We start from the raw sequence: 16002 nt of genomic DNA on the forward strand, positions 1-16002 counted from the left end.
GTAGGGCTTATAGTCCATGGCGTAACAAAGAGTCGGACACGACTAAGCACATGGCACGTTAGTATTATTAGATTGACTTTCTCACATTTAAAATTTATTAAATCATCAGTACATTCTTCTGAAATGGATCCATTCATTCCATTTCAAGAGAACCTAGTTAATCACCATGTATATCATCATCCTTGCCATCATCATTCTTGTATCCTCTGCAATTCCATTTTGTAACATTTTATCTAGTACTTTTCATCTATATTCATGAATACAATGCCTTATTTTCTCATCTTATGTTGTTAGGAAAGTAAAAGTGTTAGTCACTCAGTTGTGTCTGACTCTTTGTGACTGCATAGACTATAGCCTTCCATGCTCCTCTGTCCATGGAATTCTCCAGGCAGGAATACTGGGGTGAGTACTGGAGTGAGTAGCCATTTCTTTCTCCAGGTGTCTCTGATGATAAAGAATCTGCCTATGATGCGGGAGACCCACGTTCAATACCTGGGTTCAGAAGATCCCCTAGGAAAGGGAATAGCTACCAACTGCAGTATTCTTTGGAGAAGGCAGTGGCACCCCACTCCAGTACTTTTGCCTAGAAAATCCCATGGACGGAGGAGCCTGCTAGGCTGCAGTCCATGGGGTCGCTAGAGTCGGACACGACTGAGCGACTTCACTTTCACTTTTCACTTCCATGCATTGGAGAAGGAAATGGCAACCCACTCCAGTGTTCTTGCCTGGAGAATCCCAGGGATGGGGGAGCCTGGTGGGCTGCCGTCTATGGGGTCGCACAGAGTCGGACACGACTGAAGCGACTTAGCAGCAGCAGCAGTATTCTTGCCTGGAGAATCCTGTGGAAAGAAGAGCCTGGCGGGCTACAGTTCATGGGGTTGCAAAGAGTCTGACACGACTGTGTGACTAATGTTGTTCGGAAGTCATAATTAACATCTGTCTCAGAAATCACTTAACAATCCTTCACTTGTCAGGGAAGGAAATTGAAGCTCAGAGAAGGTAACTCCAGAGTTGCATTGTTAATTAGTGGCAGTATTAGATTTCTAGTCAGATGTGCTTTCCACCTTACTCTGATGACCTGCTCAGCGACGGTTCTAAAAGAATGCCAGTGGGAAGACACCAAATGGCTATGTACATGCTTTTGGGTTGGTATGTGATATGTGAACTAGGGGACTTTCCCGGTGGCTCATCAGTAAAGAATCTGCCCGCAATGCAGGAGACATGGGTTCAATCCCTGGGTTAGGAAGATCCCCTGGAGGAGGGCTTAGCAACCTGCTCCAGATTTCTTGCCTGGCAAATCCTACAGACAGAGGAGCCTGGCAGGCTATGATCCACTGGGTCGAAAAGAGTCAGACACAACTGGAACAACTGAGCACGCACACATGTGACCTAGAGTCATTTATCTGCTAGGCTGTCTTTCCAAAATTTCATTTCTAAGCCTTTAAGAAAATGCTGAATTGCCAAAAGAATAAATACAAGTTTTGAGCTGTAATTATTGCTTGAAAATGAATGTGCTTATTAAAAACAACTGTGTTTTTCCTTTTTCTTTTTTCTAAACTATGATGTAAAACCTAGAGGGGAGAAGTGGAGTGTTCTTAAATTCAAAGGTTTGAGAAGCACTACTACAGGTATAAATATTTAGGAGTTGTTAGGCACTGGAAACAACTAGTTAAAATTATGCAAACTTAACTTTGTAAAAATACAAAAGTCTAAAAAAAATCTAGAATATTTTGTAGTATTATCACATATTATCATTGTGGTTTTTGTATTCTTTTTTTTTTCTTACCAGAAAACTCATTTTACTTGCTTGGTTTCTTGTTTAAAGTAAAATTTCAGATTTTCCAAAGGAAGCATATTTGTTCTGCCTCCTACATGATTATTTTTAGCAAAATCTCATTTACGGGAGAAAAGGAGATGATTGTAAGTGTTTTATGCAGTGTATGTTCTATGCATAGATCTTTATAGAAAATTCAAATCCATTCAAAAAAAAGTTTATAGAGTACTCACTCTGTGTAAGCATTTGAATATACTGGGATTCTAAAGACAAAGTTATTGCCATCAAGGAACTTATAAATGAACAGTGAATATAGACACAACCAACAAAAATGCAATGCACAAAGATTTAGAATGGAAGAAAATTTTGAGCTGGTTCTTGAAAAATGAGGAGTGGCTCAGACAGGAAAAAGAGTCTACTTGCAATGTGGGAGACCTAGTTTCAATCCCTGGGTCAGGAGGATCCCCTGGAGAAGGGCATGGCAGCCCACTCCAGTATTCTTGCCTGCAGCATCCCATGGACAGAGGAGCTTGGCAGTCCTCTGGGATGGCAAAGAGTTGGACACAACTGAGTGACTAAGCATATCACAACACAAAAAAGGAAAAAGGCATGTCAGGAAGAGGGAGTGAACAGAGCAAAGGGTTGTGAGGTGGCGGATCCTTGAGGCTGGTGCCTGGGGATGGAGGAAGATGCAGGAAGAGAAGAGTCTAGAAAATAAACATGAGTTTCACTGTTGATGTTTCACTACTCTCTCAATTCATCCCACCATCTCCTTCCCCCACTGTGCCCACAAGTCTGTTCTCTATGTCTGCGTCCCCCTTGCTGCCCTCCAAAAAGGTTCATCAGTACCATCTTTCTAGATTCCATTTATACATTAATATATGATATTTGTTTTTCTCTTTCAGACTTCACTCTGTATAACAGGTTCTAGGTTCATCCTCCTCATTAGAACTGACTCAAATATTATGGCTGAGTAATATTCCATTGTATATATATGTACCACAGCTTCTTTATCCATTTGAAAGGTTGCTGCTGCAAGCCATGTGTTACATTGGGATTCGTGACCTCCGGAGGAGAGGATTTCGATCCAGGGTCAGAGATGAGGCTTGACTGCTTGCAGCTTTTTGTGTAGCAAAGTTTTATTAAAGTGTAATAGAGATAGGGAAAACTTCTGACATAGACATCAGAAGGGGAAAGAAAGAGTGCCCCCTTGCTAGTTTTTAGCAAGGCATTTTATGTCTGTTGGAGAGCTTCTAATCAAATAAAAGAAACACCTCAGGGTTGAGGGAGTTTCACCAGGCCCGTCTCCCACAACGTGCATTTTTGAGATAGGATGGCATGATGTGTGTCATCCCCAGCCATAAAGCAATTGACATGAAAACTGGTGTGTTGAGCCATTATCAGTCCAAGGTTTGAGAAAAGAAAAAAAGAGGTTAGTCTTAGGCAGAAACACTTTCATCAACAGAGAAGGGAAAAAAATATGCATGCCACTTGCAGTTTATTTCCTCCTGCTGCTTTGGGACCTCTGGCCTTCTTACCTGTTAGCCTCTCACATTCATATGTTGATGGACATCTAGGTTACTTCCATCCTAGCGATTGTAAATAGTGCTGCAATGAACATTTGGGTACATGTGTCTCTTTCAATTTCGGTTTTCTCAGGGTATTTGCCTAGTAATGGGATGGCTGAGTCATATGGTAGTTTTAGTCCTAGTTTTTTTTTGTTTGTTTGTTTTTTAAGGAATCTCCATACTGTCTTTAGTAATGGCAGTATCAATTTACATTTCCACCAACAGTGCAAGAAGGTTCCCTTTTTTCCACACCCTCTCCAGTGTGTACTGTTTGTGGATTTTTTATTGATGGCCATCCTGACTAGTGTGAGGTGCTACCTCATTGTGGTTTTGATTTGCTTTTCTCTAATAATGAGTGATGTTGAGCATCTTTTCATGTGTTTATTAGCCATTGTATGTCTTCTTTGGAGAAGTATCTGTTTAGGTCTTTTAGCAGGTGGATTCTTAACCACTGGACCATCAGGAAAGGCCTGATAAGTTGAGTTTTTAATATTTTACCATGCAAGCAATAAGGAGACAGAGTGTTTTTATAAATGCATATTTTTTTAAAGATTAGTTTATTTTCTCTTTTGGCCGTGGTAGATCTTCATAGCCACACGCAAGCCTTCTCTAGTGGCGAGTAGGGATTACTTTTTGAGGCGGCATGCAGGTTTATAATTGCAGTGGATTCTCTTGTTACGGATCACAGGCTCAGTAGTTGCAACTTGCACACTCTAGATCACTGATTCAGTACTTGTGGCTCACGGCCTTAGTTGCTCTGCGGCATGTGGGATCTTCCCAGACCAGGGATTGAACTGGTGTCCCCTGCATTGCAAGGTGGATTCTTAACCACTGGACCACCAGGGAAGTTCCTATAAATGCTTATTTTAGGAAGGTAAGTTAGTTCGTTGAAGCAAACTGCAGTGGACTCTGGTGATGATTGTGTTTGCGCAGGCAAGGGGCAGTTACTGACATGTCCACACTGTAACTCACATGTGCAGAGAGTAACTCTTTAATAGCTCTGTAACTAGCATAAACACAAAATTTATTGTGTAAAGTGGAACACTTTTGAGAATAAAAAGTGGTTGCTTTTACTAGTTACGCTGGGAATATAGTCGTAAATTGGGAGTGTCCTTGGCAAATTGAGAGGTTGAGTTACTTTGTAACTAGATGAAGTTTTCTTTCCTGAAAACAAACAAGCACATAAAACTTTTATTTGGAAATTACAACTCAGACTCACCTAAATAAAAATCTTTTCAGTTTAAAATAGTCATTGTTGGGTGAATATTTAGACAATTTAAAAGTCAAACAGTAACACTTACACAGAGATTACTGTGAGTCTGGCACTGTTCTAAGCACTTGCCACATATTTAGTTATTCAATCCACAAGTAAAGGACTGAGGAAAGTATTAAGTTCTCAGTTTATAGGTGAAAAAAAATCCAGATACAGTGATTTTAAGTGAATATGCCCAAGGCCAGCTGTTGACTTAGCAGGTATTGGTGGCAGGATTGAAGCCCAGGGCATCTGGTACCAACATCTGTGTCCCAGTGTTCCTCACACTGCCTCTCAGACTCTTGGTCACGGCTTGCTTGCCTCCAAAATTTGAATTCTGGATAAACAAAATGGCGCCCCTGGTGACTGAGATGGTAAAGATTTCTGCCTGCAATGCAGGAGACCCAAGTTCGATCCCTGGGTTGGGAAATTCCCCTGGAGAACAGAATGGCAACGCACTCCAGTATTCTTGCCTGGAGAGTTCCACGGACAGAGGACCCTGGTGAGTTACAGTCCATGCGGTCACAAAGAGCTGGACATGACTGAGTGACTAACACATATGTTCCATGCAGTGTTTGGGATAACCCTCCTCATTCCTAGTTGCCAACGGCACTTCATATCCTCTTTTGTAGGAGTTGGGTGTGGGCATGAGACCTTGAGCTCTATGCCTGGGCCAGTACCCTCGACACATCCACTGACATGTCCTTCATGGCTATACAACTCACAGACTGCTCTCTCAGTAGAGCCCATGGTCTCTCAAACAGGTTCAACTCTGTCTCTAGTCCTGATTGTGCTGTAGATGCTCAGAACCTCAGCCTGGTCTCCTCTCCACCTGGAGAAACACACATCAATATTCACATGAACAGTACAAACTTTATGGACTGTTTTAAGACTATATATAGATCTGTTCGGAGAAGGCAATGGCACCCCACTCCAGTACTCTTGCCTGGAAAATCCCACAGGCGGAGGAGTCTGGTAGGCTGCAGTCCATGGGGTCGCCAAGAGTCAGACACGACTGAACGACTTGACTTTCACTTTTCACTTTCATGCATTGGAGAAGGAAATGGCAGCTCACTCCTATGTTCTTGCCTGGAGAATCCCAGGGACGGGGGAGCCTGGTTGGCTGCTGTCTATGGGGTCACACAGAGTCAGACACGACTGAAGCGACTTAGCAGCAGCTTAGCAGCAGCATAGATCTGTTAGCTCTGAACTGAGCTAGGAAAAAGCCTCAACTCAAATGGGAAATAGTTTGGTTTGCTTTTGTTTTTGAGCCAGAAAAACAAAATTCTACTATAGCACTGTATATCTCATAGTAGCTCAGAAATGAACTCTATTATGTATTAGAGACTTCCTCTAAGAAGAAATTTGATGAGTTTTGCTAGTAACCCAGGTGGCGCTTTTGGTAAAGAATCCACCTGCCAGTGCAGAAGACGCAAGAGACATGCGTTGGATCCCCTGGAGGAGGAAATGGCAGCCCAATCCAGTATTCTTGCCTGGAAAATTCCAGGAAAAGAAGAGCCTGGCAGACTACAGTCCATGGGACCGCAATGAGTCGGACATGACTGAGCACAAGACAAGACTACTAGCTAAAGCCAAAAGACCTAAGTAGTTTGTTTGTTGTCATTAAGCTATATTTTTCCCTTGACTCCCCTCACTGCCCTTTGTCTAAGAACATACCTTCTAACCCATCACCTCAAAATTAGGCAAGGATTTGGGGGTAGAGATAAAGAATTCTGGGTTCTAATTCCAGGTCTACACACAATTCTCAGAGCCTTAGTTTTCTTATTTCTAATATTGGAATAATAGTAATAATACCTGACATATAAGTTCTTTTGAAATTCAAGTGAAAAGTGTTGAGTAAAACATATTACAAATGCAATTCAAGGTTAATGTCAAAACTCATTTTATAATCCTGTTTATTTGGTTAACTCCCATCTCTCATGACCCATATAGTGGGTAGAACAGTGCCCTTCACAAAAAAGATATGTCCACTGGGAACTTGTGAATAGGAGCTTATTTAGAAATATGGTCTAGACCCTCAAGGACCTTTAGATGAGATCATTGTGGATTTAGGGTGGGTTCTACGTGCCAAGTGGACCTTAGAAAGCATCACTACAAACAAAGCTAGTGGAGGTGATGGAATTCCAGTTGAGCTCTTTCAAATCCTGAAAGATAATGCTGTGAAAGTGCTGCACTTAATATGCCAGCAAATTTGGAAAACTCAGCAGTGGCCACAGGACTGGAAAAGGTCAGTTTTCATTCCGATCCCAAAGAAAGGCAATGCCAAAGAGTGCTCAAACTACTGCACAATTGCACTCATCTCACATGCTAGTAAAGTAATGCTCAAAATTCTCCAAGCCGGGCTTCAGAAATATGTGAACTGTGAACTTCCTGATGTTCAAGCTGGTTTTAGAAAAGGCAGAGGAACCAGAGATCAAATTGCCAACATCTGCTGGATCATGGAAAAAGCAAGAGAGTTCCAGAAAAGCACCTATTTCTGCTTTATTGACTATGCCAAAGCCTTTGACTGTGTGGATCACAATAAACTGTGGAAAATGCTGAAAGAGATAGGAATACCAGACCACCTGACCTGTCTCTTGAGAAACCTATATGCAGGTCAGGAAGCAACAGTTAGAACTGGACATGGAACAATAGACTGGTTCCAAATAGAAAAAGGAGTATGTCAAGGCTGTATATTGTCACCCTGCTTATTTAATTTATATGCAGAGAAACGCTAGGCTGGAAGAAGAACAAGCTGGAATCAAGATTGCGGGAGTAATCTCAATAACCTCAGATATGCAGATGACACCACCCTTATGGCAGAAAGTGAAGAGGAACTCAAAAGCCTCTTGATGAAAGTGAAAGTGGAGAGTGAAAAAGTTGGCTTAAAGCTCAACATTCAGAAAACGAAGATCATGGCATCTGGTCCCACCACTTCATGGGAAATAGATGGGGAAACAGTGGAAACAGTGTCAGACTTTATTTTTCTGAGCTCCAAAATCACTACAGATGGTGACTTTAGCCATGAAATTAAAAGACGCTTACTCCTTGGAAGGAAAGTTATGACCAACCTAGATAGCATATTCAAAAGCAGAGACATTACTTTGCCAACAAAGGTTCATCTAGTCAAGGCTATGGTTTTTCCAGTGGTCATGTATGGATGTGAGAGTTGGACTGTGAAGAAGGCTGAGCACCGAAGAATTGACGCTTTTGAACTGTGGTGTTGGAGAAGACTCTTGAGAGTCCCTTGGACTGCAAGGACATCCAACCAGTCCATTCTGAAGGAGATCAGCCCTGGGTGTTCTTTGGAAGGAATGATGCTAAAGCTGAAACTCCAGTACTTTGGCCACCTCATGCGAAGAGTTGACTCATTGGAAAAGACTCTGATGCTGGGAGGGATTGGGGGCAGGAGGAGAAGGGGACGACAGAGGATGAGATGGCTGGATGGCATCACCGACTCGATGGATGTGAGTCTGAGTGAACTCTGGGAGTTGGTGATGGACAGGGAGGCCTGGCGTGCTGTGATTCATGGGGTCGAAGAGAGTCAGACACGACTGAGTGAGTGAACTGAACTGACCTGAACTACATGCTCAGCTGGTAAAGAATCCGCCTGCAATGCAGGAGACCTGGGTTTGATCCCTTGGTTGGGAAGATCCCCTTGAGAAGGGAACAGGTACCCACTCCAGTATTCTGGCTTGGAGAATTCCATGGACTGTATAGTCCACGGGGTCATAAAGAGTCTGACATGAGTGAGTGACTTTCACTACATGCAATGACGGGCATGTTTATAAGAGAAAGGCAGATAGGAGAGAAGGCCATGTGGACACAAAGCCAGAGACTGGAGTCAGGCTGGCATGATCCAAAGAACAGCTGGCACCCATCAAGCTGGATGAGACAGGGAAGAGCTCTCAGAGAGGCCCTGCCTCTCTTCCAGTTCTCTAGAAATGAGAGAGAATAAATTTCTGTTGCTTTTAGCCAACCAGTCATGGTAATTTGTTTTGGAGTTCTTAGAAAACTAATACAGTCACATCCAATCCATCAGGAAATCATGACAGCTTAACCTTCAAAAGATGTCCACACCATGTACTCCCTCCCCTGCCTGCCCCATTAGCTATACTAAGGCATGTGTGTGTGCTCAGTCATGTCTGATGCTTTGAGACCCCACAGACTGTAGGCTGCCAGGTTACTCAGTACTCTAAGGCAGCATCACTTCATTGTGATCATTCTGCTTTTGTCTTTGCACCACCACCCCCTTCACAGTTCTCAAACAGCAAACAGAATATGACTTAAAATGGAAGTCAAATCTTATCTGTCCTCTGCTCAAAACCTTCCACTTGCTTCTCATTTCTCTCCAGATATAACCCAAAGGCCTTAAGATGGCCTCCATGGCTGCCTACCATCTGGCCCTGCTATCTCTCTGACCTCATTTCTAACCACCATCTTAGTCCCAATTTCCTTCTTGTTCTACAGACATGCCAGGCACCCTCCCTCAAAGCCTTTGGGTGTTCTTCCCTCTGTTCAAAGAATCACAGGGCTGCTTCCCCGTGATCTCAACTAAAATCCTACCTACTCAGAGACACCTTACACTTCTGGCCCATCCAAGGTGGCCTCCCCCAGTTATTATGAAGATCACATCACCCCATTGACTTTCCTCAAAGTACCCGTCACAAACAGTACTCACTTTATTTTTCTGCTCATAGCCTGACTCTCCCTTGAGAAGATCTGCCTCTCCCTCAGTGTAAGGATCTTGTCTGTGTTGTTCATTGCTACATTTCTAGTACTGATGCTCAGGACATTGCAGACACTAATGAATATTTGTTGATTGAATGGAGAAATCAACAGTTCTTACAGTTATTAAGGGTGTTGACCAAAAAGGATGGGAGATGGTAACTCTTTTCAGCACCACCCCAAACAGCACTCTATAGAGAATAACCCAGACAGCCACCTACACACATTCTCAGGGGACAAGATAAAGAGTCACCACCTCAGGGACCAATCCATTGAAGCTGAAAATCATTTTGTCTGAAGTTAGGGCACAGTTAAACAGTATTAACTCTTTAGTGAGGTATTTTAAAATGCTTTTAGCTGTCAAGTCTGAGAAATATATTAATGCTAATTCTACAGATGAGTTCCTGAAATAATTTGAAAATAAGGTAAACAACAGTTGTTTATGTATTTAACAGCAGTTTAAAAAGTGCTTTTGTGTGTCTTATTTTGATTCTCTTACCTGCTTGATTAGAGATGGCAAGTATTCTTATCTTACAGATAGAAGTATGGAGACTCAAGGAGAATAAGCGATCTGTATAAGGTAACATGACTGCACAAGCAACATTAGGGCAGTCGGGACTCAAACCAGGACTTCTGATCGCAAATTCTTTATATTCCTCCATTGTACTGTATTGATTGATTGATTTAGGGTACATTATTGAGCACCGACCTTCAGGACTTGTTTTAAGTGCAGCACATAAGGTTAAGAAAGTGGATAATTTTCGATTTTCCATTAAAAATATGTGTAATATATGAACTTGGGGAAAATCAGTATAGTATCTGCCACCCTGCTCTCTCTCTTTCGGGAGGCAACCGCTCTTATCTGGAAATCTTTGAAAATACATAGGATAAGTCTGTTTTGGGAGCGAAGTTGCCTGGAGGCGGCATGCCCTTGGGTTGGGGGGAGGTAATCGCCTTCCCTGGGGGCGACCATGGAGTAAGTGAGTAAGGAAGAGTAAGTGAGCTACACCCAATAACAAGGGTTCCATTCTCGCATGCTGAGGTTGAGTGGTGGAAAGGAGGGCAGTCGTGTTTCTGGAGCAGGGAGCGCCCGCCCTGGTGGCACGAAGATCTTTCGACCCAGGTGCTCCAGCAGGTTCAACTGGCAGCGGTCTCTGGGCGGGACTCTGCGGGGCGAGGCCCTGGGGGGGCGGGGCGTGGGGCGGGACTCAGCGCGGGGCGGGGCGGCGCGCCGGGGACGTGGCAGCCTCAGGGACTGGCGCCTCCGGTGGCCATCTTGGAGGCGGGCGCACGCGCTGCAGGGTCTTACCTGCGTCTTGCTCGTCTTCCCACAGCAGTAGTCTTACACCCAGCCTGTCTAGCCTCCACTTTTCATTGCCACGCAGACACTATCTCGAGCCTGCAGGTAAGCGTTAGTCCGGCAGCAATGCGGGTGCATGTGGGCGGCGGGATGGGGCTCAGGCGCCCAAACCAGCGCCCAGGGGCGTCTTGCCTGCGAGATGGGCGGGCCGGCGGGGCCGGGAGGCGAGGGTCGCTCAGAGCTCCTCACTGGTACAGTCCAGGCTTCCGCTATTGGCGCGTCCAGGGTTCAGCCCAGGCACCGGTAGGCTTCATGAAGCAAGCATTCCTGCTGTGGATTTTGCGGCGAGTGCGGCCCGGGGGTCTTGGCCGGTTCTAGGGTCCACTCCCCGTACCCACACCGGCGCCCCCGGGCTATTTGGCTCCACCTTCCACCGCGCTGGCCAGAGGGGAGAGACCGGAGGCAGGCGACCTTGGCCCGGCCCAGCCCGCCTGGAGACGTGGCAGAGCCTGGGAGGAGGCCGCTCCCGCCTAGGAGACTCCCGGGTCAACAAATCGGGGTGGGCACTAAAAAGTAGCTTCTTTAACAGTGGGTTCCCCCATAGATGCCTAGCGCCGCTCTGGAGGGCTTTTGCACTCTGCTGTCTCTTTGTTCATTTCTGGGGCCTTCTTCGAGCAAATTTGAGGGATAGCCTGTGTCCTAGATGTGCAGAATTTGTCCAGTTTAAGAGAGTGTCGTTGGAAGTAGTTCTTGAGAGACAGCATGTGTCTTTCTTCGAACATGACACGTTTTGACATTCCAGTCTTTTTCCTTTACAGCCGCTATTTGGTCAGTGAACATTTATAGAAGATTTATTTTGGGGATCAGAACTGGGAATGCAGAGACAAAATTCAGACCTTCCTGCAGAAGTGCTCACTAAAGGGTAGTAGAGAGCATCTATTGAACCGGTAGCACATCAACAGTAGTAATCGTTTTTAATAAGATTTTATGTTTATCAGAGGTTCATTAGTCCATCTGTTGCATCTTTATAAGTAGCCACCTTTAAGAGAAAATCCAGGGCACAAGAAAATTGGAAGAGCAGAGTGCATCCAGGAACAGACCCAGTTTTCCAACCCATTTCCATCGCTTTTTCTTTAATGCTGATACATTAATATACTTTTTGTGTTGAGACTGAGCATTAGAACCTCTCCCAACTCTGACATTTCCCTGTTACTTTTATCCCAGTAACTTTTCTTTTGTAGATGGTATTATATTCCCTAGTGGCTCCATGGTTAAGACTCCTCATACAGTGCAGAAGACTTGGGTTTGATCCCTGGGTGGGCAAGATCCCCTGGAGGAGGAAATGGCTAGCCTGCAGAATTCTGGCCTGCAGAATTCTGTGGACAAAGGAGCCTGGTAGGCTACAGTCCAAGGGTCACAAAGAGTCAGACACGATTGAGCACATTGTTTATGAATCCAAGATTTACCCAATATTGTTGTTAAGCTAGTTCTCAAACAGTCTAGCTTTTGAAGACAGAAAGAAATTGACCAATATTCCATTTTATGGGTTGTATTCATTGTACAAGTTCGTTTGCAAGAGCATTCAGTAATGTTTACCTTTAAATTTGACTCCCACAAATCACTTTGAGGATTGGTAGCATTTGTAGTAGGAAGATGAATAACCAGTGGAAAAATGAGATGAAGAGAGATAGCTTTGTTAGGGAGTGATAAAGTCCCCAGAAGATGGTTCTGTCCCATATTATCTACCTTTGATCTGTTGTTAAGTCACTGAGTCATGTCTAATTCTTTTCAACCCCATGGACTGCAGCATGCCAGGCTTCCCTGTCCTTCACTGTCTCCCAGAGCTTGCTCAAACCTATGTCCATTGAATCAGTAATGCCATCCATCCATCTCATCCTCTGTGCTCACCCCTTTCTCCTCCTGCCTTCAATCTTTCCTAGCCTCAGGGTCTTTTCCAGTGAGCCATCTGTTTGCATCAGGTGGCCAAAGTATTGGAGCTTTAGCTTCAGCATCAGTCTTTCCAATGGATATTCAGGGTTGACTTCCTTTAGGATTGACTGTTTGGATCTCCTTGCTGTCCAAGGGACTCTCAAGAGTCTTCTCTGGTACCATGATTCAAAAGCATCAATTCCTCGGCATTCAGCCTTCTTTATGGTCCATCTCTCACATCTGTACATGACTACTGGAAAAATCATAGCTTTGACTATCGGACTTTTGTTGGCAAAGTGGTGTCTCTGTTTTTTAATATACTGTCTAGGTTTATCATAGCTTTTCTTCCAAGGAGCAAATGTCTTTTAATTTCATGGCTGCAGTCACGATTCCACAGTGATTTTGGAGTTGAAGAAAATAAAATTTGCCACTGTTTTCACCTTTCCCCCTTCTATTTGCCATGAAGTGATGGGACCAGATGCCATGATCTTATTTTTTTGCATGTTGAGTTTTAAGCCAGCGTTTTCACTCTCCTCTTTCACCCTCATCGAGAGTCTCTTTAGTTCCTTTTCACTTTCTGCCATTAGGGTAGAAGGGCATCTATACATCTGAGGTTTTTGATATTTTGATATTTCTCTCAGCAATCTCAGTTCCAAATTCTGCTTCATCTAGCCTGGGCCTTTCACATGATGTACTCTGTTTATAAGTTTAATAAACAGGGTAACAATATACAGCCTTGACATACTCCTTTCCCAATTTTGAACCAGTGCATTGTTCCATATCCTCTTCTAACTGTTGCTTCTTGACCTACATACAGATTTTTAAGGAGGCAGGTAAGGTGGTCTGGTATTTCTATCTCTTTAAGAATTTTCTACAGTTTATTGTCACCTACACAGTCAAAGGCTTTAACATAGTCAATGAAGCAGAAGTAGATGTTGTTGAATGAAAGGATTTTGCCTGTCTGGATATCTGCTTCCTACTTCCTGCCCATAGATCTTTCATCTACACTCAGAGCAAAACTTTTAAAAGTGTTGTACATATTTTCTTTACTTCCTACCTCAGTCCAGTTGAAACTGGTTGCTATCTTCACTCCATTTTGGAAACAGCTCTCACTAAGTTTTAACTCCAGTTTGGGAAATCTGTTCACTTTTTCATATATCATCCTATTTGGCTTCTCTGCAGCATTTGATCGGAGAAGGCGATGGCACCCCACTCCAGTACTCTTGCCTGGAAAATCCCATGGACAGAGGAGCCTGGTAGGCTGCAGTCCATGGGGTCGCTAAGAGTCGGACACGACTGAGCGACTTCACTTTCACTTTTCACTTTCCTGCATTGGAGAAGGACATGGCAACCCACTCCAGTGTTCTTGCCTGGAGAAGCCCAGGGACGGGGGAGCCTGGTGGGCTGCCGTCTATGGGGTCACACAGAGTTGGACACGACTGAAGCGACTTAGCAGCAGCAGCAGCATTTGATACCGTTGCCTTGAAACACTCTTCTCTGGTTTTTGGACACCGCTGCCTTCTGGTGTTTTTCCTGTTTTTGTGGTCTCTCATTCTTCTCTGCAGGTGTTTTTTTCCCCTCCTTGGCTGTTCTTCAAGGGTTCGTTGCGCCATCTTCTTTTTTCACTTAGTCTTCTCAGTTTATCTCTTTTCAGTACATGACCTTAGAGATTATTAGTGAACTGATGAAGCCCACATTTATGTGGTTTCTGAGCTGCAAAACAAGTCAGCTGCACTTGGTTGTTTCAAGGAGTTTGCACTTAGCATGTCCAATATTAAATACCCTGTAATCCCTTCTTTCCCAAAACATCAGACACACACTTTGACGTCCTCCAGTGTTCCTTATCTTATTCAATGGCACCACCATCTGTCCAGGTGTGCACATCATGCCTTTCCCTTTTCTGGACCCCATATCCAGTCTATTGCTGGGTCTTACCACTTAAACATCTCCTGAGTCTATCCACTCTTCTCCATCTCCACTGTCATAACTTTAGGCTAAACCAAAGTTTTTCAGCCTTGGCATTATTGGTGTTTGGGGCCAGATAATTCTTGTGCAGACTGTCCTGTGCATTTTAGAATTTTTAGCTGTATCCCCAGCTTTTACCTACTGGATGCCCCTAATACTCTCTAATTGGTTTTTTTTTTTTTTTAATATTTATTTATTTGGCTACACTGGGTCTTAGCTGTGGCATGCGAGATCGTTCTTTTCAGTGAATGGGTTTCTCTGGTTGTAACGTGGGGGCTCAGCAGTTGCAGCGTGCACGCTTAGTTGCCCTGCAGCATGTGGTGATCTTAGTTCTCCAACCAGCGTTCGAACCCACGTCCCCTGCACTGGAAGGCAAATTCTTAACCATTGGACCACAAAAATGTCTTCAGTTCAGTTGTTCAGTCGTGTCAGACTCTTTGCGACCCCATGAATTGCAGCACGCCAGGCCTCCCTGTCCATCACTACCTCCCGGAGTTCACTCAAACTCAGTCCATCGAGTCAGTAATGGCATCTAGCCATCTCATCCTCTGTCGTCCCCTTTTCCTCCTGCCCCCAATCCCTCCCAGCATCAGAGTCTTTTCCAATGAGTCAGCTCTTTGCATGAGGTGGCCAAAGTACTGGAGTTTCAGCTTTAGCATCAGTTCTTCCAGAGAACACCCAGGACTGATCTCCTTCAGAATGGACTGGTTGGATGTCCTTGCAGTCCAAGGGACTCTCAAGAGTCTTCTCCAACACCAAAAAAGTTCAAAAGCATCAATTCTTCAGCGCTCAGCTTTCTTCAGTCCAACTCTCACATCCATACATGACTACTGGAAAAACCATAGCCTTGACTAGACCTACCTTTGTTGGCAAAGTAATGCCTCTGGCTTTTGAATATGCTATCTAGGGTTGGTCATAACTTTCCTTCCAAGGAGTAAGCGTCTTTTAATTTCATGACTGCAGTCAGCATCCGCAGTGATTTTGGAACCCCCCAAAATAAAGTCTGACACTGTTTCCACTGTTTCCCCATTTATTTCCCATGAAGTGATGGGACCAGATGCCATGATCTTCGTTTTCTGCATGTTGAGCTTTAAGCCAACTTTTTCACTCTCCTCTTTCACTTTCATCAAGAGGCTTTTTAGTTCTTCTTCACTTTCTGCCATAAGGGTGGTGTCATCTGCATCTGAGGTTATTGATATTTCTCCTGGTAATCTTGATTCCAGCTTGTGCTTCTTCCAGCTTCAGACACTGCCAAATGACCCCTGAGGGGCAAATCACCCTTCTCCACTCCCTGTTTGAGAATCACTAGTCTAGAATGTTATTTGAAATACTTCTGTATCCTTCTTAAGGGTCTTCCTGTGTCTGTTCTACGTAGATGCCCTATGGCATGGTCTGCATTCTTTGGTCAGAGGAATGTTTTCAAAACACAAATGTGAATTGCCTAAAGCAGCCTAAATGTCCTTCAGCAAATAAATGGATAATCAAA

General features: G+C 44.1%; 1 protein-coding gene across 5 annotated transcripts in view; it reads left to right on the forward strand.

Annotated features, from left to right (window-relative positions):
* PRRC1 (proline rich coiled-coil 1) overlaps positions 1-16002 on the forward strand; it is a 119959-nt gene that overhangs the window by 62497 nt on the left and 41460 nt on the right. For 4 of the 5 annotated variants that reach the window (XM_045166612.1, XM_045166615.1, XM_045166614.1 and 1 more), the window contains exon 1: positions 10578-10727. The exons of the other annotated variant lie outside the window; for it this stretch is intronic. The gene's annotated coding sequence lies outside the window, so the exon portion shown is untranslated. Of the gene's footprint in view, positions 1-10577; positions 10728-16002 lie in introns of those variants that run through there. 5 annotated transcript variants of the gene reach the window in all.

This window comes from Bubalus bubalis, chromosome 9, assembly GCF_019923935.1.
Source record: "Bubalus bubalis isolate 160015118507 breed Murrah chromosome 9, NDDB_SH_1, whole genome shotgun sequence".
In the NCBI taxonomy this organism is placed as follows: domain Eukaryota; kingdom Metazoa; phylum Chordata; class Mammalia; order Artiodactyla; family Bovidae; genus Bubalus; species Bubalus bubalis.